Consider the following 23,683-nt stretch of genomic DNA (forward strand, 5'->3'; position numbering starts at 1 on the left):
TCCTCATCTTGGTTGTTAGAATCACAACGTTTTGGCCGTTTTGCCCTCCGGCCTTCATCACGTGTTTTGTATCGAACTGGGGAACCGTTTGTTATGAGTCTCGAACCCAACCCTTTATTATTATTACGGGGGGACCGTGTTCGGACTCCAACAAGGCTCTGAGACATAGTTGCTGATTCTCTGTTTTTGAATGTTACTTTTCACTGCCTTCGTTCAGGATTGAACTCAGCAACTTTGGGTAACTGTAAACTTTGACACAACGTCTCGGACCACTCGGCCATATGTCACTAGGTACCCCCGTAATAATAATAAAGGGTTGGGTTCGAAACTCCTAACAAACGGTTCCCCAGTTCGATACAAAACACCTGATGAAGGCCGGAGGGCAAAACGGCCGAAACGTTGTGACTCTAACAACCAAGATGAGGAAGTCAGTCCGACAATCTCAATCAATGAAAACACCTCATCTCAAAAATACAGACAATTACCAACAAATTCTTTATTGATTATCATATTGTACCCAATATATATATATATATATATATATATATATATATATATATATATGTGTGTGTGTGTGTGTGTGTGTGTGTAGTAATGATTTCCAAAGTTAAATAAAATGGATTCGGTGCCATCAATTGAAATCGAAGCGAAAACATTCAAAGCTCTAGGCATAGTCGTTATTTAGTGCTTTAGCTTTCGTCATTACCGTCTCTAGCACACACACACACACACACACACACACACACATATATATATATATATATATATGCGTGTGTGTGTCTATGTGTCTATGTATATATATATGTATGTGTGTGTATATATATATATTTATATGTGTATATATATGTATATATATGTGTGTGTGTATGTATATATATATATGTGTGTGTATATATAAAATGTATGAATGTATATATATATGTATGTATGTGTGTATATATATATGTCTGTATATATATATATATATATATATATATATATATATATATATATATATATTAATCAAAATGTTAATATATATATATATATGAGCAAACAGTTAATGAAATATGTTAAAAAACACTTTGAAATGAGTTAAAAACATATTTAATCTGAAAAGGAAACACTAGATAAATGGATAGTCCTTAAACCGCGGAGTTTCGAAGAAATACTCTCCTTCGTCTCGGAAGTAGAGTGAAAAGCACATCTTATTTTTCTTTTATTAATATTATTTTTTCGTTGTACACATTTTTGTGAATTATTCCATGGATTTCTGCCTTTGGATTATTATGGACCATCTTCTTCCAATTACGGGGTTTCCTTGGATTTTACTTGTACAAATGGAAATTCTTTTAACTTTCTTGAAGTTTTACATTTGGATTTTACCGTCACTAGATTTTTTATCTTCCACCAGACTATCCATTAATGTGTAATCACCTTTTTCTTTACCATATTCCCTCTGCTTCACTTATTTTGTTTTCAAGTAAGATCTTTGACTTATTTGTTGATTCATCAAATACTTCTGCATGCAAAATCCGATCCCGCATTTTGCGAATTCCTACCCTCTGGTGAGAAGGAGAGTATTTCTTCGAAACTCCGCGGATTAAGGACTATCCATTTATCTAGTGTTTCCTTTTCAGATTAAATATGTTTTTAACTCATTTCAAAGTGTTTTTTAATATATTTTATTAACTGTTTGCTCATATTATAAGCTCTGTTTCCTATTTGGTTTTATCGAGCTTTTACATCTGGCTGAGATAATTTTATAAATATTAATTCTTTAATATTTATAATTTACTTTAATTTTACCATCTTGGATCATTTTGGTAAATTCAATTATAATTTTCCTTTTATATATGTATATATATTTAGTGGAAATGGTAATTAATAAAAACTGAAGAAAGTGCTCAATACTGTTGTAGAGCAAATATGCGTTTTATTTTTTATTACCGCATCTTTCTGTTAAATAAAACGTATATATATATATATATATATATATATATATATATATATATATATATATATATATATATATATAGTCTTACTTGTAGTATTTCGAATTTTACTGGGTTTACATAATGTTTGGATTTGTCCGAATAGTCTTGAAACAATTGTAACTAACGATGAAATACACTATTTGTTGCAATCAACTCATTCTTTGAAGAAGAATTACTTTATATTTATTAATCCTCATACAATATAGAATATGATCCATTACTCGGTATGTTGTATGAGGATTAATAAATATAACGTAATGCCATTCTTTTATTTATCTATTTGATAAAATATTAACCCTAAACTGGTCTTAATTCTAAGTAATAAGATAATCGATATTTTGTAACCATTTAAGCTACAAATGAGCGAATACGGAACTAAAAATTAACCGTAACGTTATAGCAAGGTTGTTCTAGCCATATTATAAATATAGAAATAAAATTTTTAAAATTCTTTTATTTTTAATTAATTTTGTGAAATAAAGAAATATAGAAATCTAATTTAGGAATTCAATGAATGGTATTATTAAAATTTTTTAATGGCTACGGGTTTTTGTGGAAACTTCTTATGACTTGTTTTTAAATAAGGATACGAAAATTAGGTGATATATTAATATTTGAATAGGATTTGACGGAGGATGTCTCCAGGGTAAATGTTTTCGCATGCTTCATTTCCGTTAAGGGAATTTTCTTTAAACAATGTTCTATTGTCAAAGTGTTTTTTTATTCAAGCAGTCTGAAGAAATGCTGGTTATGTGAAAATTTTCAAACGCCATAATGCTTGAAATTGTCCAACTGGCATTGAAACAATTGTAACTAACAATGAAATACACTTTTTGTTGCCATCAATTCCTTTTTTGAAGTCTTTGTTTTGTTAATACAGTATATATATATATATATATATATATATATATATATATATATATATATATACAGGGTGTCCGTAAAGTTACTATACAGTCTTACAAGTTACTATACAGACACCCTGTAATATATTAACAGTACAGTAAGATATTGTATTAAAATATTTATTTGTAACAAAAGAAATAACACCTTTATGTTCATAAAAATCTCAGAAAATACCCGTGTTACATCCGAAAAGACTGTAACAATCAAGGCAAACAATTTCTATGACAAATATTCAAATTGGAGGCCTTCAGCTCCAATACATTCTCGACAACGTGAGACCACAGTCTGACAAACTTTGGTGCACAAGTCACGATCAAGGTTAGCAAATGCATTAATAACAAGGATCTGTATTAAAATAATGATTCCAATCACGAATTACATCCTGTGCATTTTCTGTTTTCCAACATCGCTTCAAAATAAATTTGCGCTCTTCCAAAATTAGCTTGCGTGGCATGCTTGATTAAATAAACCTGTAAAAAAAAATAAATATTAACTATTAATACAAATATAATACAATAAAACAATAAGACTGTATAGTAACTTTACGGACACCCTGTATATATATATATATATATATATATATATATATATATATATATATATATATATATATATATATATATTTGTTTATTGTTATATAAACATGCTCACATCCCGCTGCTACAAATAGCCACTTGTTTCAATCAAACAACAGATATCATCAGGCAGCGACTTGACTATTCAAAAGTTCATTGAACTTTTGAATAGTCAAGTCGCTGCCTGATGATATCTGTTGTTTGATTGAAACAAGTGGCTATTTGTAGCCGCGGGATGTGAGCATGTTTATATAACAATAAAGAAGTATTATCAGTTCTTTTTATTGAGCACTATCTAACAACCTCGTTGCATTCATTAGTCCATTACTTTTGAATACAAAAAACCCCGAGTATATATATATATATATATATATATATATATATATATATATATATATATATATATATATATATATATATATTCTTCAGAATAGTTTTTATTTAACAATCAGTTGTTATGGAAACGTGAGATTGTAGGTTTACAAAATATTACTGGCAGTAATATTCTATAAGTTATCCCATCTAAACAAGAATTGCTCGATATGCAAGATAGAGCAAATAAATTAAATTGTAATTCAATGAATTTCAAAAAACTCTCATTGAAATGAAATGAAGTGGTTGAGTTTCATATCAAAGAATTTTTATTATTCTAAGCAAGACAAAGAATGCTTTAGAAAGTTAATATCCTTAACCTATAGGGTTTCGATGTCTACCATCTCATCAGAGGAGAGAAAATATTAATAAATATTTATAAGGTATGCACCCTATTTGCTAAAGTCAGTGAGACATGGAAAGTCAAAGTCAAAATAATAAATTTATCAGAAGTCCTGTAGCAGGAGGATTTGCAGAAAAAGGATATGAATGTTTTTTTTAGATCCAGCTTGCTTGGTAAAATCCATGCTATGCGTTCTTGACATCCGTTTGGTAATAAGGCCCAAGCTATATATTGGATAATCCGCATAGATGTGTATGTATCCGAATCGGACAAGTGCTTGTATAAATTCTTTGATATGAAATTCATTTCAATGACAGTTTTTTTTAAATTCATTGAATTACAATTTTATATATATATATATATATATATATATATATATATATATATATATAGTGTAACGATGATACAATAGACCTCAAAATGAGAAAACTGATATATATATATATATATATATATATATATATATATATATATATATATATATGTACTTCCAAATTAGAGCCTGAGTTAATGTACAATGTAACCCGAATATAAGAACACCGGATATAAGTGTAACCCGGATATAAAGAGCTGTAGGTACCTGGGAGAAATCTTTTATATCCGGGTTATATATATATATATATATATATATATATATATAATATGATATATATATGATATATATATATTATATAAAGATATATATATGATATAAAGATATATATATGATATATATATTATATATTATATATATTATATATATTATATGTATATTATATGTATATTATATATATAGTATATATTTATTATATATATATAGTATATATACATTATATATATAGTATATATATATATTATATATATAGTATATATATATTATATATATATTATATATATATTATATATATAGTATATATATATTATATATATATATTATATATATAGTATATATATTATATATATAGTATATATATTATATATATAGTATATATATTATATATATAGTATATATATATTATATATATAGTATATATATATTATATATATATTATATATATATTATATATATTATATATATATCATATATATCATATATATATTATATATTATATATATAATATATATTATATATATATATATTATAGTATATATATATTATATTATATATATATAATATATATTATATATATATTATATATATTATATATAAATTATATATATTATATATATTATATATATATTATACTATATATATATATTATATTATATATCTATCTATATCTCTATAAAAACAGAGATGTGTGTGCCACAGACGATTTCTGATTGGTTAATCCAATAATCACATCTCCTAAAAAACTATGGTTCGTAGGCTCTTAATTTTACCATAAAATATTATGGCTTTATTTATTGTCCATCTTGGAAGGGTTTAATTTTTTTCTAACTTGTTTATTTACAAACTAAAAAAATACGAATCTTACACAATCTTACAATCCAACCTACGACATCCACGGCCGCCATTCTGCTAGCCGCAGACACGTACACGACACGAAAACAATGTTTTGAAAATCTAGCAAAAATTAATTTTCCTGAAATTTTTCAATATTTAAAAATAAATTATGCCGGCTGATAAAATTTTTAAACTTATTTTAAAGCTAGAAAGATAAAATTTAAAAATACTTATTTTTATGTAAAACGCGCGTTCCCTCGTGGTCTTTTCATTTCGGGTTTGTATATAACAAATAAATGTTATCAAAGGCAAGATAAGTTACTTTTCTACCAAACTGGATATATTTTTCGTGTTTTTATTCAATGTAACACATTTATTCAGCTCGAAAAACGGGTTTGTATTACTGTACACATAGATTCGAAGAAGTTGATAAGATACGAAACAATACAGCACGAAAACACGCGCACACACGCACAGACGCACACACACTCACGTCCACTACCGTCCTTGGCTACGTCACGTTGTTATGGCACCACGATAAATACACAGTAAATTTGATTTTCTTCATTTCTACGCAAATATTACGCAAATGTAAATCATATAGATTATCTGTATGAATATAATTACACGTAATAGTTAAATAAAGATGATCATCGTATAAGAGAACCGAAAAAAAAAAACTATTAGGGAATTTGTATAAAGTTGTATTTTCTTTATAAATAAATAGAAAAAAGGGGTGTTGATAAGACTATCGATACTTATACAGTTTAGTGACGACATTAAAAAATGGAAATATTGAAAAAAAAATTTATTGTACGTAACTGTTATAGACTGAAGTTCTCCGAAAAAAAAATTTCACTACATTTGATCAAGTAGTTTTCTTCTTACAGCCAAAAACAATTATTTATCACGACGACGTCAACGTGGCCATTTTGGAAATGTACCTAGCAGAATACCTCCATTTTAGGCCAAATTTCTCAATCTAGCCTTTTTTTCTCGCCATATTGAGATGCGCACAACACATCTGCAATTTTTTTACGTTTTTTTTTTCTTTTTTCTTTTTTTTAAATCTGCAATTTTTTTGCGTTTTTTTTTTTTTTTTTAAATAAGAATACTATTGAATATGCAAAGAAATTGAAGAATGCAAAGAATTGAAGAATTTTTATACAAGATTATTTTCGAAACATGCTCAGTTGGACACGCATGGATAACTTCGAAACTTCGTTTATTTACTTCTGTTACAAATTAAAAAAAAAAAAACAAACAGCCCAAAAATGGCATCTTTCTTCGCAAAAAAAAAAAAAAAAATCTCATTCTGGTGGGGGAAAAAACAAGGGCTAGATTGGCCTAAAATGGAGGTATTCTGCTATGTACGGCAGTTACCTGCCCTTGGGGAATTCCTGGGCCTGCAATAACATTTCCAAAATGGCCACGTTGACGTAGCCGTGATAAATCATTGTTTTTCGCTGTAAAAAAAAAAACTACTTGATCAAATGAAGTGAAATTTTTTTTCGGAGAACTTCAGTCTATAACAGTTACGTACAATAAATTTTTTTTTTTCAAAATTTCCATTTTTTAATGTCGTCACAAAACTGTATAAGTACCAGACTATCATTACACACGAAAAAATATAGATTTATTTCTGGGTAAAGTTCCCCCGAGTTTTCCTTTCACTACAGTAAATACTGGTCTTTTGTTATATATATGGCGTACTATTATCCTTATATATATGATGTTTATGTTTATATATATATATGTATAAGTGATAGTGTATGTGTGTGTCTGTGTGTCTGTGCGTCTGTGTGCATTTCCCTACGCTAAAACTCTGTCAATTTTAAGCCTACAGATTCGAAATTTGATATACAGGGTACTGAGATTTGGGAAAATCGATGTGATAGGTTTTCGACAGAAATTTGGCGATTAAGTGGTCAATATTCAACAATTAGACCTTTGAGAACTCTACCAAACTTCTCCTACAATTTAAGGTCTGAACACGTGATATTTTATATATAGATTCCTTGGACATGGATCTAACTTATTAACTTTACTTGATCCCTAAACAATAAATGTTAAGAGGTCATAATAGGGGTCAAAGTTTTAAAAAATTGACCTTTTTTTTCCTCAGCATACACTTCAAAACACCTGGGCAACGCCGGGCACCGATTGCTAGTATATTATATATATATTATATATATATATTATATTATATATATATATATTATATTATATATATATTATATATATATATATTATATTATACATATATATTATATATATATTATATAATGTATATATTATATATATATTATATTATATATTATATTATACATATATTATATTATATATATATTATATAATATATATATATTATATATATAATATTATATATATATTATATATATATTATATATATTATATATATATAATATATATATATGTATACATTATATATATATATATATATGTGTGTATATTGCATATAAATGTATAGCATATATGTTGCTACCTATCTGAGGAAATCACATTTCTGAGGGAAAATTTATTCCTTACTAGCATTAAGGCTAAATGCTTTTTCGTATAAATAATTGAATTCGTCCGAAAACAAACAAAAAAAAATTAATAAATATACAGTGAATGTATTTTGTAGAAACTGAATGGAAAGTTTTACGGCGGGGGGCTAATATATTATTTTGATATTTTTGCCGCTTGAATGGGTCAATTACATCTGTAATTTGGCAAATGAAAGATAACGGAAATACTCGCGCCAATCAAACCAAACGACCTATATTTAATAAAGCAATAAGTGCTGTGCGGGTGACGGGTGGTAGTGAGGCTGCAATGATAAGCGGGACTTGCTTGCTACCCCTGCCGAAACCAGTCACACTTGACTTAATAAACCACAGAGCGTCTATCTTGAAGGTTTGCCATGGAACAAGTGATATAAAAAAAAAATTACAAATGTTCGGTGTTTCTTCCAAAGAATCATTTGTCGGGACCAATAACGAATAAACCCAAAATAGATTTCAATAGAAATTCTTTCGATGCAAGAATTCGGCAAATGTTTTTTTTTTATGTTCCCTGTCTGTCTGTCTGTCTGCCCCTCTCTCTCCCTCTCCCCCCTATATCTATCTATCTCTTTATCTCTCTCTCTTTATCTATCTATCTATCTATCTATCTAACCATCTATCCAGCTATCTATCTCTATATCTGCCAAGCTTCTTATTTATCTATCTATATCTGTCTATCTATATCTATCTATCCCTCTCTATCTTTCTCTCTATCTATCTCTCTACCTATTTACCTATTTATCCCTATCCACCCACCCCTCTCTCTCTCTCTCTCTCTATATATATATATATATATATATATATATCCCTACCCCCCTCTCTCTCTCTATATATATATATATATATATATATATATATGTATGTATGTATGTATGTATGTATGTATATATCTACCTATCTCAATCTGTTCGATATCTATATATCTATCTACCTATTTATCCCTATCCATATCTATCTCTCTATCTCTATCTCTCTCTATCTATCTTTTTCTAACGCTATTCAAACAACTAAATATATAATCACGAAGATATTGACGATTGATTCTCTTCCCTGACCTAAAAGCTATGATCAGCTTCGGCGAGGATATTTGTTAATTGCTTAATTAAAGGCGCAAACAAAACCATCAACGGAGGCTACTATGAAAGGGTTAGGCGTGGGGAGATTCTGCATTTGTTTATCAGTATTTATCTTTAAAAGCCGCAGACTCCCAAGAAAAAAAACAACCTCCGATACATTTTATGTACATCAGTTCTTATCTGGGTGTGTGCGTGATACCGTCGCGGAAATCTATACTTTCGTATATTAATTTTATGTGAGTAAATTAAGTAGTTATATATACGTGACAGGCCTTATCATTCAGCTAAAATATCTGTGTTACTACGCTGAGAGTGGCACCTAACAAATAGTGCAACATAACTCCAGCTCCTAACTCTTTGAAAGCTAGCCGGTCGAGCTGTGAACTTGGTGTGGAACCAAATTTGGACGACGAAGACAACTCGGTACATGGTAAATGTTAACGGAAATTTTATCTTTACGTTCAAGGAATTTTATCCCGTTGCACGAGACTGAGAGTTCTAAAAGAAATTCATAAAAAAAAAAGAAAAAAAAAGAGACCAAGGTAAACTGGTATAAAATTTTATCAAAAAGAAAAATAGAAAAGGAAAGAATGATAGAAAAGGAAATGTATAGTTCAACCGGGCTGCCAAATCAATCACTCTGGCGGTTCTTAAGAACTCTTTTAACAATTATACTTTTACAAAAAAAAAAAAAAAAAAAAAATCGGCGTAGTTGGAACACGTCAACACTTCTTACCCTTTTTTGTGTTATTCAATGCAGAATTAAGATGCATAAATCATTAGCAGTTTCGAATTGAGTTTATCTGACTTCTCACCACTAGAAATAAATCGATGGAGAATCCGTTACCAAATTTATTTCTTTTAGTTTGCTCTTTTTTTCACGGCATATCAACCCTTTCTTGAGTTATTTAACATCGAATTAATATTCATCCGGAAATAACGTATAGATACTATTTTATCGAATAAAATAGTAATTCCAACTGTTGTCATCGGAAATTGAAAACAGACTTTGTTTTGCTTATTTCTCGCATTAATAATTTTATCTGATTTCGATTCCGTTCAGGCTTTGTTGGGTAAGTTTGATAATCTCGATGTTTAATATTACTTTCTTATATTTCAAACGTCGCAACACCGCTCTGGAGTAATTCAAAGGTCGCAAAACCCGCTCTGTTTTTTTCAGTTCGTCGCAACACCGCTTTGGTGCCGTTTTTTTCTTCCTCCAGCTTCTGCTGGTTTCACTCTTTTTAAAATGGCGCGCTCAATGTTTTAGCCAATTGAATCCCGCGTGACACAGCAAGACGTAGTAGCACCAGATACACCGAGAGAGGGGGAGAAAAGATGGGGAGAAAGAGAGAAGAAAATACACCAATTAGAGGAGGAAAGGAAGGGGATGGAGAGAGTAGAACGACACTAATATTAGGAACAAAAGAAGGGGAGGTAAATAGAGAAAAAGTGAAAATAAAATATCTACAATGTTTTAAAGATATATTGAAAAATGAACAAGATAAAAAAAAAAAAGTGGTGACTAAAGCTAGGTTTACTTGTCAGTCTGATATCGGAAGAATCCCATACCCATGAGAGTATTTGGCTCTCATTAATATAGTATTTACGTGCTGCTAGAAAGGACTTGTCCTGCCTTAATAGAGTTCAAAATAGACTTCGTAGCCTCGTAGGGGATGTCCTTTTCCTTTCCTTGCAACCTCTATCTCACAGAAGAGATGTTGCGAGTTTGTCTCTGATGTTTCTTTATTTTCATGGAAAGCGTTCGACTGAGCTTCAGTCTATGGTCCCCCCCTCGCCTAACTTTCACAAGAAACACTCGTCACGCTGAAAACACTGTCAATAATTCCCCCCACCCTCTCTTTATCTGCGTTTGTGGAATTGTCTTCCGTTTTCCTGCTTTCCGGCTGACTACAATATGGTTGTGTTCAAGTCTAACGTAAATAAGTTCTTGATGAGCCGTTCCCTATAAGTTATCAAATTAACCGAATTTTCATTACTAATGATTACTATATTGTCCAATTTCTACTGTACACTCTTTAACCCTTATCCTTGAGTGGCCTCTTGGCCTTGATAATGTGGTGATGCCTGTGTAAAAAAAAAGTAGGTAACGGTTCCATAACAGAATCCGAGAAAAAGAAAGAGAGATAGCATCTATATTCTGTTGTAAATACATGTCGGCGTATAATACATGTCGGCGTATAATACATGTCGGCGTATAATACAGGGCGGCGTATAATACATGTCGGCGTATAATACATGTCGGCGTATAATACAGGGCGGCGTATAATACATGTCGGCGTATAATACATGTCGGCGTATAATACAGGGCGGCGTATAATACAGGGCGGCGTATAATACATGTCGGCGTATAATACATGTCGGCGTATAATACATGTCGGCGTATAATACAGGGCGGCGTATAATACATGTCGGCGTATAATACATGTCGGCGTATAATACAGGGCGGCGTATAATACATGTCGGCGTATAATACATGTCGGCGTATAATACAGGGCGGCGTATAATACATGTCGGCGTATAATACAGGGCGGCGTATAATACATGTCGGCGTATAATACATGTCGGCGTATAATACAGGGCGGCGTATAATACATGTCGGCGTATAATACAGGGCGGCGTATAATACATGTCGGCGTATAATACAGGGCGGCGTATAATACATGTCGGCGTATAATACATGTCGGCGTATAATACAGGGCGGTGTATAATACATGTCGGCGTATAATACATGTCGGCGTATAATACATGTCGGCGTATAATACATGTCGGCGTATAATACATGTCGGCGTATAATACAGGGCGGCGTATAATACATGTCGGCGTATAATACATGTCGGCGTATAATACATGTCGGCGTATAATACATGTCGGTGTATAATACAGGGCGGCGTATAATACATGTCGGCGTATAATACATGTCGGCGTATAATACATGTCGGCGTATAATACATGTCGGTGTATAATACAGGGCGGCGTATAATACATGTCGGCGTATAATACAGGGCGGCGTATAATACATGTCGGCGTATAATACATGTCGGCGTATAATACATGTCGGCGTATAATACATGTCGGCGTATAATACATGTCGGCGTATAATACATGTCGGCGTATAATACATGTCGGCGTATAATACATGTCGGCGTATAATACATGTCGGCGTATAATACATGTCGGTGTATAATACAGGGCGGCGTATAATACATGTCGGCGTATAATACATGTCGGCGTATAATACATGTCGGCGTATAATACATGTCGGCGTATAATACAGGGCGGCGTATAATACATGTCGGCGTATAATACATGTCGGCGTATAATACATGTCGGCGTATAATACATGTCGGTGTATAATACAGGGCGGCGTATAATACATGTCGGCGTATAATACATGTCGGCGTATAATACATGTCGGCGTATAATACATGTCGGCGTATAATACAGGGCGGCGTATAATACATGTCGGCGTATAATACATGTCGGCGTATAATACATGTCGGCGTATAATACATGTCGGCGTATAATACATGTCGGCGTATAATACATGTCGGCGTATAATACATGTCGGCGTATAATACATGTCGGCGTATAATACATGTCGGCGTATAATACATGTCGGCGTATAATACATGTCGGCGTATAATACATGTCGGCGTATAATACATGTCGGCGTATAATACATGTCGGTGTATAATACAGGGCGGCGTATAATACATGTCGGCGTATAATACATGTCGGCGTATAATACATGTCGGCGTATAATACATGTCGGCGTATAATACAGGGCGGCGTATAATACATGTCGGCGTATAATACATGTCGGCGTATAATACATGTCGGCGTATAATACATGTCGGCGTATAATACATGTCGGCGTATAATACATGTCGGCGTATAATACATGTCGGCGTATAATACATGTCGGTGTATAATACAGGGCGGCGTATAATACATGTCGGCGTATAATACATGTCGGCGTATAATACATGTCGGCGTATAATACATGTCGGCGTATAATACAGGGCGGCGTATAATACATGTCGGCGTATAATACATGTCGGCGTATAATACATGTCGGCGTATAATACATGTCGGTGTATAATACAGGGCGGCGTATAATACATGTCGGCGTATAATACATGTCGGCGTATAATACATGTCGGCGTATAATACATGTCGGCGTATAATACATGTCGGCGTATAATACATGTCGGCGTATAATACATGTCGGCGTATAATACATGTCGGCGTATAATACATGTCGGCGTATAATACATGTCGGCGTATAATACATGTCGGCGTATAATACATGTCGGCGTATAATACATGTCGGCGTATAATACATGTCGGTGTATAATACAGGGCGGCGTATAATACATGTCGGCGTATAATACAGGGCGGCGTATAATACATGTCGGCGTATAATACATGTCGGCGTATAATACATGTCGGCGTATAATACATGTCGGCGTATAATACATGTCGGCGTATAATACATGTCGGTGTATAATACAGGGCGGCGTATAATACATGTCGGCGTATAATACAGGGCGGCGTATAATACATGTCGGCGTATAATACATGTCGGCGTATAATACATGTCGGCGTATAATACATGTCGGCGTATAATACATGTCGGCGTATAATACATGTCGGCGTATAATACAGGGCGGCGTATAATACATGTCGGCGTATAATACATGTCGGCGTATAATACAGGGCGGCGTATAATACATGTCGGCGTATAATACAGGGCGGCGTATAATACATGTCGGCGTATAATACAGGGCGGCGTATAATACATGTCGGCGTATAATACATGTCGGCGTATAATACAGGGCGGTGTATAATACATGTCGGCGTATAATACATGTCGGCGTATAATACATGTCGGCGTATAATACATGTCGGCGTATAATACAGGGCGGCGTATAATACATGTCGGCGTATAATACATGTCGGCGTATAATACATGTCGGCGTATAATACATGCCGGTGTATAATACAGGGCGGCGTATAATACATGTCGGCGTATAATACATGTCGGCGTATAATACATGTCGGCGTATAATACATGTCGGCGTATAATACAGGGCGGCGTATAATACATGTCGGCGTATAATACAGGGCGGCGTATAATACATGTCGGCGTATAATACATGTCGGCGTATAATACATGTCGGCGTATAATACATGTCGGCGTATAATACATGTCGGCGTATAATACATGTCGGCGTATAATACATGTCGGCGTATAATACATGTCGGCGTATAATACATGTCGGCGTATAATACATGTCGGCGTATAATACAGGGCGGCGTATAATACATGTCGGCGTATAATACATGTCGGCGTATAATACATGTCGGCGTATAATACAGGGCGGCGTATAATACATGTCGGCGTATAATACATGTCGGCGTATAATACATGTCGGCGTATAATACATGTCGGTGTATAATACAGGGCGGCGTATAATACATGTCGGCGTATAATACATGTCGGCGTATAATACATGTCGGCGTATAATACATGTCGGCGTATAATACAGGGCGGCGTATAATACATGTCGGCGTATAATACATGTCGGCGTATAATACATGTCGGCGTATAATACATGTCGGCGTATAATACATGTCGGCGTATAATACATGTCGGCGTATAATACATGTCGGCGTATAATACATGTCGGCGTATAATACATGTCGGCGTATAATACATGTCGGCGTATAATACATGTCGGCGTATAATACATGTCGGCGTATAATACATGTCGGCGTATAATACATGTCGGCGTATAATACATGTCGGCGTATAATACATGTCGGCGTATAATACATGTCGGTGTATAATACAGGGCGGCGTATAATACATGTCGGCGTATAATACATGTCGGCGTATAATACATGTCGGCGTATAATACATGTCGGCGTATAATACAGGGCGGCGTATAATACATGTCGGCGTATAATACATGTCGGCGTATAATACATGTCGGCGTATAATACATGTCGGCGTATAATACATGTCGGCGTATAATACATGTCGGCGTATAATACATGTCGGCGTATAATACATGTCGGCGTATAATACATGTCGGTGTATAATACAGGGCGGCGTATAATACATGTCGGCGTATAATACATGTCGGCGTATAATACATGTCGGCGTATAATACATGTCGGCGTATAATACAGGGCGGCGTATAATACATATCGGCGTATAATACATGTCGGCGTATAATACATGTCGGCGTATAATACATGTCGGTGTATAATACAGGGCGGCGTATAATACATGTCGGCGTATAATACATGTCGGCGTATAATACATGTCGGCGTATAATACATGTCGGCGTATAATACATGTCGGCGTATAATACATGTCGGCGTATAATACATGTCGGCGTATAATACATGTCGGCGTATAATACATGTCGGCGTATAATACATGTCGGCGTATAATACATGTCGGCGTATAATACATGTCGGTGTATAATACAGGGCGGCGTATAATACATGTCGGCGTATAATACATGTCGGCGTATAATACATGTCGGCGTATAATACATGTCGGCGTATAATACAGGGCGGCGTATAATACATGTCGGCGTATAATACAGGGCGGCGTATAATACATGTCGGCGTATAATACAGGGCGGCGTATAATACATGTCGGCGTATAATACATGTCGGCGTATAATACATGTCGGCGTATAATACATGTCGGCGTATAATACATGTTGGCGTATAATACAGGGCGGCGTATAATACATGTCGGCGTATAATACAGGGCGGTGTATAATACAGGGCGGCCCACTTAAAAGAAGCTCGATCTCGCTCTTCTCTTTCTCTATTGTTTTTTTTCAGATTAAGCGGCCCACTTAAAAGTAGACCGAAGTCTCTAACCTTCCTGTTACGATCAACTGACACCACAAGACAAAATGCCACACGTCTCACAGATCATTGACGCGAATTCATGACATGTTTACAGAAGAGAGAACAATAAGCAAAGGGCTATGGCCACCACGTTCCCCGAACTTGTCATCGTGTGATTTTCATCTTTGGGGAGCTTTAAAACAAAAAGTTTATGCAAGTAATCCTCACAATCTAGACCAACTAAAGAAGAACATTTTCAATACTATTAAGAGAATCATCAGAGAAGATCTACCGGCAGTATCTGCAAAAAATGCATGGATGTCAACGGAGAGCACTGCCAGCATCTTTTATAACACTAAATGTAATTTAAACAATGTTACAGGTAATTTAAACAACGCTAGAGGTAATTTAAACAATAAAAGCTAGAAAGCTACTAACGCCCGAAAGTATCCTGTACCTACAAGGCCAACATTCGCCCATGTATAGAGTATTGTTGTCATATTTGGGCTGGTGCATCTGCTACTAGTCTCTCGCTCCTAGACAAGGTCCAAAAGAGAGTCTCCAACCTGATAGGACTGAACTGTCATCTAAGCTGCAACCTCTGTCCCATCGACGAAATGTAGCATCCCTCTGCTTGTTCTACAAGTATTTTAATGGTGAATGCTCTGACGAACTACAAGCACTTGTGACCCCACGACGTAAATACCCTCGACAAACCCGACAAGCAGCTAAATCCCACCTCTATACAGTGGAGATCCCTAGATGTAGGAGAGATTTCTACTCCAGTAGTTTCTTCCCCAGAACCGCTAGAATTTGGAATTCCATTCCGGCTCCCTGCTTCCCCAACTGTACTGACATGCAGAAGTTCAATTGTAACGTAAACCGACATCTTACTGCTCAACTCCCTACATAGTACCCCAGTTAGCTTATGACCCTGATAGTAGACCCCTACACCAAAGTGGCAATTAGCCTTGTTTTGGGGTGAAAATGTAATAATAAAAAAAAACGAATGTTCCTCTTCTCCACAACATTTTTGTGGGCAACTATTAAGTGGGCCACCTTGTATTTTCATTTGTCTTTTACAACAAAGCTTGGAATTGCATTTCTTTTTTTCTTATTCTTTTACGTTTCAATAATAAATGACATTTTCGCTTTTCTGTCACACTTCCGGTAGCAAATTGGTCAAGCTGGAAATATTAACGCGTAGATTTAATGGGCGCATCTTAGACCGCTTCGTTCCGGTTTAAATTACGCCCACCGTGTTTAATCGCTCCATAATTGGAAATGCGACGCTGCAAACACTGGAAATCATTGAAGAGGATTTTACACTTATTGAATTGCCGGAAGTTATTGTCAGATTTTATGGTTCGAATCGAGCTTGTTCCCGATTCACGTCACACGTTCGATATCTGCACGACAAAACCTTCTACCATCAAAGTTACGGCCCATAAAACTAAAAACCAAAACTCATCGGGTGATTCAAATATCCGTATAAACCATCTACTCAAATTATGATTTTCTATTAATAATGATATAATCGTTACTTTATCGGAACTAAGCAACATGCAGACTGGCCAGTATTAAATGAGTGAACATTTTGGAAGGGTAGGCGTTGTCTGTCATCTTCCTAATACAGTACGAGACACATCCAATAAGTTTCCACACTTTTATTGATAATACACAAGTGAAACTATAGTCCTCTTCGAAGTTATTTCCCCCGGCTGCAATGCACTTGTTGTACCGTTCTCGTGTGTGAACGTGTCAATGACCCTCGTACCAACCTCTGTCATCTCCTCAAGTGTCTAATAACGACAGACGTTAAGGTCTTATCTGGGCTTAGGGAATAGCCAAAAGTGACAGGGAACAACGTCTGGACTATAAGGAGGGCGAGGAACTTGGTGCATAACTTGATCAAATAGTCTGCGATCCTCACTGAGCATCCTTGGGACAAACTTCGCGAAAATCTTTCACATCTTCATTTCCTCGCGACATCGAACTTTGCACTTATTGTCTCTGGCGACACACGACGGTCATTATTCACGAAACTCTTTATTTGGCCAATCAACTCTGATATTATGACTTCCTTACTCCTCCTATACTTCTCGTCATCCCTCACACACTTACTGCATTCTTTGAATCGCTTATGCCACTAAAAACTGATACTCGATTCATGCAAGATGGTCTAAAAGCAGTCTGAAGCATTCCATATGCCTAGCCGACATTTTTTCTAAGTTTCAAACAGAATTTTATTGCATATCGTTCTTTTAAATTGCCCTCACGTCCAGATTTTGGTCTTCGGGTCAAGATCAAAGTGTAGTATCTGTTCTTCAGATGCTACACTTCAATTTCTTGTTCTCTGTCAGTGGAGGAGAAATCCTTCACGACTGAGACAATTTTTATTTTTGTTCCTTTTCTCCACGTTAAAAAACGACCCTGGTGTCTAACTCTGTCCCGTGGGGAGGCATTGTAAATAGGAACAATCAGGCTTTAGTAGGGTGTATTCTAATTTCTGTTGTAGCTGTTCATTTGACCCTGAAAGCATAAACATTGGTCAGTCATCTCATAGATATATATATATAACAATAACATACTGAATTTTCAAGAGTCTAAAACAATTATAAATGTCTGTATAAAATGTCTGGAAACTTATTGAAGGCACTTTGTGCAAATGCTATTGACAAACGCATTGTGGAATAGTGGACACCAATCCCTGTAAGTTTATGTGGAGATATGAATATAAAGATTGGTAAGGCTAAGAGATTAGTGTGACGGCTATAGTAAGAATGTGCAACATGCAGAATAAATGCCACCGTGGAACGCATCACGGAATGGTGAACAGCTACGTGAGTGTGAGTTAATTTGGAGATGGAAATATAAGTGATACGATGTTTTACATGAAATACTCTCAACGACATTAATGGGTTATGGTTATTTTAAAGTTTGTGTGAAAGGTACAAAGTGTAAAATAAATGCCACTGTGGAACGTATCGCGGAATGCTGAACAACTAGTTATCTGCATGAATTTATGTGGAAACAAATATAAGGCTAAGGTTTAAGTTATAGGCAGAATGCACAATTTGTTTTTTTTTTACTCGCATTCACCCCCAATAAGGGACATCGCCACTTGGACGTAAAAGGGACTACTATTTATGTAAGGGGCTGGGACTATTTCTAGGAAAGATTAACAAGATGTTGGCTCACGTTGGATTTAAACTTCTGCATATCAGTACAGTAAGAAAAGAAGATAGCAGGATAAAAATTTCAAGGTCTTGCTGTTCGTGGGAACAAGCTGGCATTTAGGGATCTCAACAGTGTAGGATATGATTTTGCTATTAAGCGGGTTTGTCGGGGATATGTACGCCGAAGGGGTCACAAGTTCATCGAGTTCATCAGATCACATTTTATTAAAATATTTGTAAAAATACAATATTGCGGCGATGTGACAGGGTTGGAGCTTAGTTGACAAAGTGGGACCTATTAGATTCAAAACTCTTTTTCGGGCCCTATTCAAAAGGGATGGGCTAGCGGTAGATGCACCAGCCAAGATGTGGCAATAATACTCCATGCATGGGCGAATGGTAGCCTTGTAGAGGTACAGGATACTCTCAGGCGGGAGTAATCCTCTAGCACCTTCTTTGCAGCACCATTAGTAATGTTCTCAATGTATTTGTTCCAGTTCATATTGTCCGTGAATGTTAAGCCGTTAAATGTTAAATGCAGAATAAATGCTATTGTGAAACGCATTGCTGAATTGTAGGCAACTGCTTTTATGCAAATACTTAATAACATAATTGAATTTTATTCTTTTCAATAAATAATAAAAACGTTTTCTTATTGCTCAATCAGCATTTTGATAGATTTTTTGCTGGCGGGTGTATATTTGGCGGGGATTTTCTACAAAAGATCGGCTCAATTTTTTACAGCTATAGCATCGGAATCTTTGATTACAGGCGATAATTTCGTTCTTCTTTATGGATATTTTTCATTGTAATACATGTTAATTTCTTGTCGAAAAGCCATAAAAATGTAGATTGTCGTCCAGGTTAATCACATTGCTTGAGAGATGGTGTCTACAAACCCATCCCATTCTCTCGGGGACGGCCATCAAATTGTGTTAGAGATGGACCAGTGGAGTACTAAGAAGCCATCTTGAATGCTTGTCAAAGTAATGTTTTCATAATGATGCTGGCCTAATTAAATTAGTTATTTTTAGCTTTTTTTTATATATTTATTTATTTTTTAACGAAATGTTATAAACGGGAAACTGCATTTTTTTTTTTTTTTTGATACGTGGATTAACGATTATCGATTTTCTTTTTTTCGATTTGTCTTTTAGTAAAGAATTTTATGTTCGTTTCTCTCTTGATCGATCAAAACTTCGATGGCAGCTTGAGCCAAAAAAATAAAAATGGCCGACCAAGTTGGTTGGTAGAAAAAAAAGACAATCAAGCACCCGATGGATCAAAACAAACCCACCCGTGTTTATCGATTGAATTTGAAATTTAAACGTGACATGCAATTTTATTGACGGACAGTGCCTTTTATAGACATACAGGGTGGTCAAAAAGTCAGGTAACATTTTAAAGAAAAACGATATTAGCAATACACGTATATTTAAGTACCATACATTGAAGTATAAAATGAAACAAAAATGAAATATGTTTATTTTGTTAATTGTTGTCCATTTCTCTCTATCAATCGCTGGAAGCGATTAACCACTGATTGTGTAACACGTGTAATCATGTCAGCTGATATCCGCGCAATCTCCTCTTCAATAAATAACTTTAAAGACGCTATTGTATCAGGCTTCTTGCCATAAACGCTATCCTTTACATAGCCCCAAAGCCAGAAATCAGGAGGGGTAGTTTATATATTACACTCAAATATTTAAACAAATAATATTAAACGAATAGAGATTATAATGGATCATATTGTTTTTTCTACCTTTAACATGTTACCTGACTTTTTGACCACCCTGTATATAGACGCGTCTAAAATATATTTGAAACATAAAATGTGACTGGCCGACGAATACAGTATTTCAAACTCAAGCAAGACAGACAAATGAAAATTCCATTTCAAATTAACACTGACGAAAAGAATAGTTAAAACTTAAGTTTGACAAATAATAAAAATTATATTCTGAACTTAACATAACTTAACGAAACTTGACATAACTTAAGCATAAGCATAACGAAAAGTCTATTTGAAACTTAATGCGTGATAAAATGTCGAAATTTGTCGAAAAGATAATGTTGATGTACGAAATGCCTTCAGTAAGTTTCCAGACTTTTTGTACTAGCATTTAACATTGTTGATGGCCAATTTTTATGATTTCAGGTTCAAATGAACAGCTACAGCAGGAATTGGAATACGTCCAACTAAAGCCTGCTTATCGCAGCTGGTGAATTTCAAAAATGTAATCTGGACGTAAGGATACTTTAGAAGAATGATATGCAATAAAATTCTGCTATAAACTTATAAGAAATATCACATAAACGTATGGAATGCTTCAGACTGCTTTTGGACCATCTTGCATAAATAGAGCATCAGTTTGTGAGATGCAAAAGAGATTCAGGAAAGGCAGGGAGTCTGTGAGGAATGATGAGAGGTGTGGGATGAATGAGGGAGTCTGAATATTATAGTCGATTGGCTAAATAAAAAAAAAAATTGATTAGGATTGTCCTATGTCTATAGAAACAATAAGTGCAAAGTTTGATATCAGTGTGGGAACTGTACACACAATTATTTACGAGGAACTGAAGATTTGGGCGAATGCACCAGTCCATAACTCCATTCTCCTCACAGACTATTTGACCAAGATGGGCATCAAGACAGTTCCTCGCCCTCCCTATAGTCTAGACCTTGCTCCCTGTGACTTTTGGTTATTCTATGAGGAAAACCGTAGAGGCTGTCGTTATGAGGCAATTGATGAAAGAGGCTGTGATGAGGGGTCATTGACACGCTTACACAAGATAATTTCTATAGAGTCTTCTTGAAGTTGTTTGAACGGTACAACAAGTGCATTGCAGCCAGAGGAGATTACTTCAAAGAGGCCTAGATTTTTATGTGCATTCTATTAAAAAAATGGTCATGCGAAAAAAGTTTGGGAACTTATTGAACGCACCTCATATCTAAAAGACGTGTCGCGTTTAGCAAATAAAAAAACAGTTTCAAATTGAAGAACGGAATAGAAGCGTATGACTGAGAGACAACGAAGCATGTAAAAAAAAGAAGAGAAGGTTTGAATTCGAAATGGCAAATATGGACGTTGCTCAGCCTTTACTTGTCTGAAGGAGCCCCTCTCTCCCCCGTTTCTTTCTCTCTCTCTCTCTCTCTCTATATATATATATATATATATATATTATGTATCGATATATGTAACTTACACTATGAATACACACACACACGCGCGCACGCGCGCACGCGCACACACACACACACACACACACACACACACATATATATATATATATATATATATATATATATATATATATATGAATAAAAAAACAATACGAAAAATATATAAATGTTTATATCTTTTCTGTATTTCTTTTTTGTGTGTTGACGTATAGGAATAGAAAAATCTTTTGAAAAAAACAAGAATGTTTCCTTCAAAAGCACATATTTTCGACCGATCCTTCGATCTTCCTCAGTGGGAATGATAGAAAACATGAGTGTACGGACAGGGTTAGCAGCAGGAGGGGCACGTGTATAACCATTAAGGTAAAGATCTATTTGAATATGACCCTTCCAACATTTTTGACTTGAAATGGTCAGCAACTTGTGTGGCCTCTATTCAAAACTAAGTCCTTCATAAAACTTTGAACTGGACACCCACGCATCCCACGACCATACTCGTATATGTGAACATACATGCATATACACTCGCCTATTGCCACATATGCTTCTTCACGTATCCCATACATACACAGGATACGCACACACACACACGTATATATAGCTTACACCAAAGACTTGTGATGTATATATGTATATATATATATATATATATATATACATATATATATATATATATATATATATATATATATACAGAGAGAGAGAGAGAGATAGATAGATAGATAGATAGATAGATAGATAGATAGATAGATAGATAGATAGATGTAACAACTCTTTGGTGTAAGCTATATGTGTCGAGTGTTTAAACGGTCATATTCAAATCACTTAAAAATGGGGCCAGCAGTTAAGCTTCTACAATATTACGCTCTCCCTAACCGTAAGTTAGATTTCAGGGTGACCCCCCCCCCCAAAAAAAAAGGGCCCCTAACTCTAATTAGGCCGCGTTTCTTAGTGTTTTGTCCGAATGAAATGAAACTTTGGTCATAACTAGTTTATTATGTTCAAAACATCACATCAAAACACTAGGGTCTTTGGCCTTTTTTTCTCCGTTCTACAGCATATGTTCTAGATGGCCTCCATTTAGCTTTTGTTTTTTTTTTTTTGGTCATCCTGTATATATATATATATATATATATATATATATATATATATATATATATATATATATATATA

General features: G+C 34.5%; 1 long non-coding RNA gene across 3 annotated transcripts in view; it reads right to left on the reverse strand.

Annotated features, from left to right (window-relative positions):
• Positions 1-23,683, reverse strand: part of LOC145260693 (uncharacterized) — a 123,412-nt gene that overhangs the window by 14,590 nt on the left and 85,139 nt on the right. For 2 of the 3 annotated variants that reach the window (XR_013864359.1, XR_013864361.1), the window contains one exon: positions 2,906-3,352. The exons of the other annotated variant lie outside the window; for it this stretch is intronic. This is a non-coding gene — a long non-coding RNA (uncharacterized LOC145260693). Of the gene's footprint in view, positions 1-2,905; positions 3,353-23,683 lie in introns of those variants that run through there. 3 annotated transcript variants of the gene reach the window in all.

This window comes from Euprymna scolopes, chromosome 36 (assembly GCF_053919585.1).
Source record: "Euprymna scolopes isolate OS-2025 chromosome 36, ASM5391958v1, whole genome shotgun sequence".
In the NCBI taxonomy this organism is placed as follows: Eukaryota; Metazoa; Mollusca; class Cephalopoda; order Sepiida; family Sepiolidae; genus Euprymna; species Euprymna scolopes.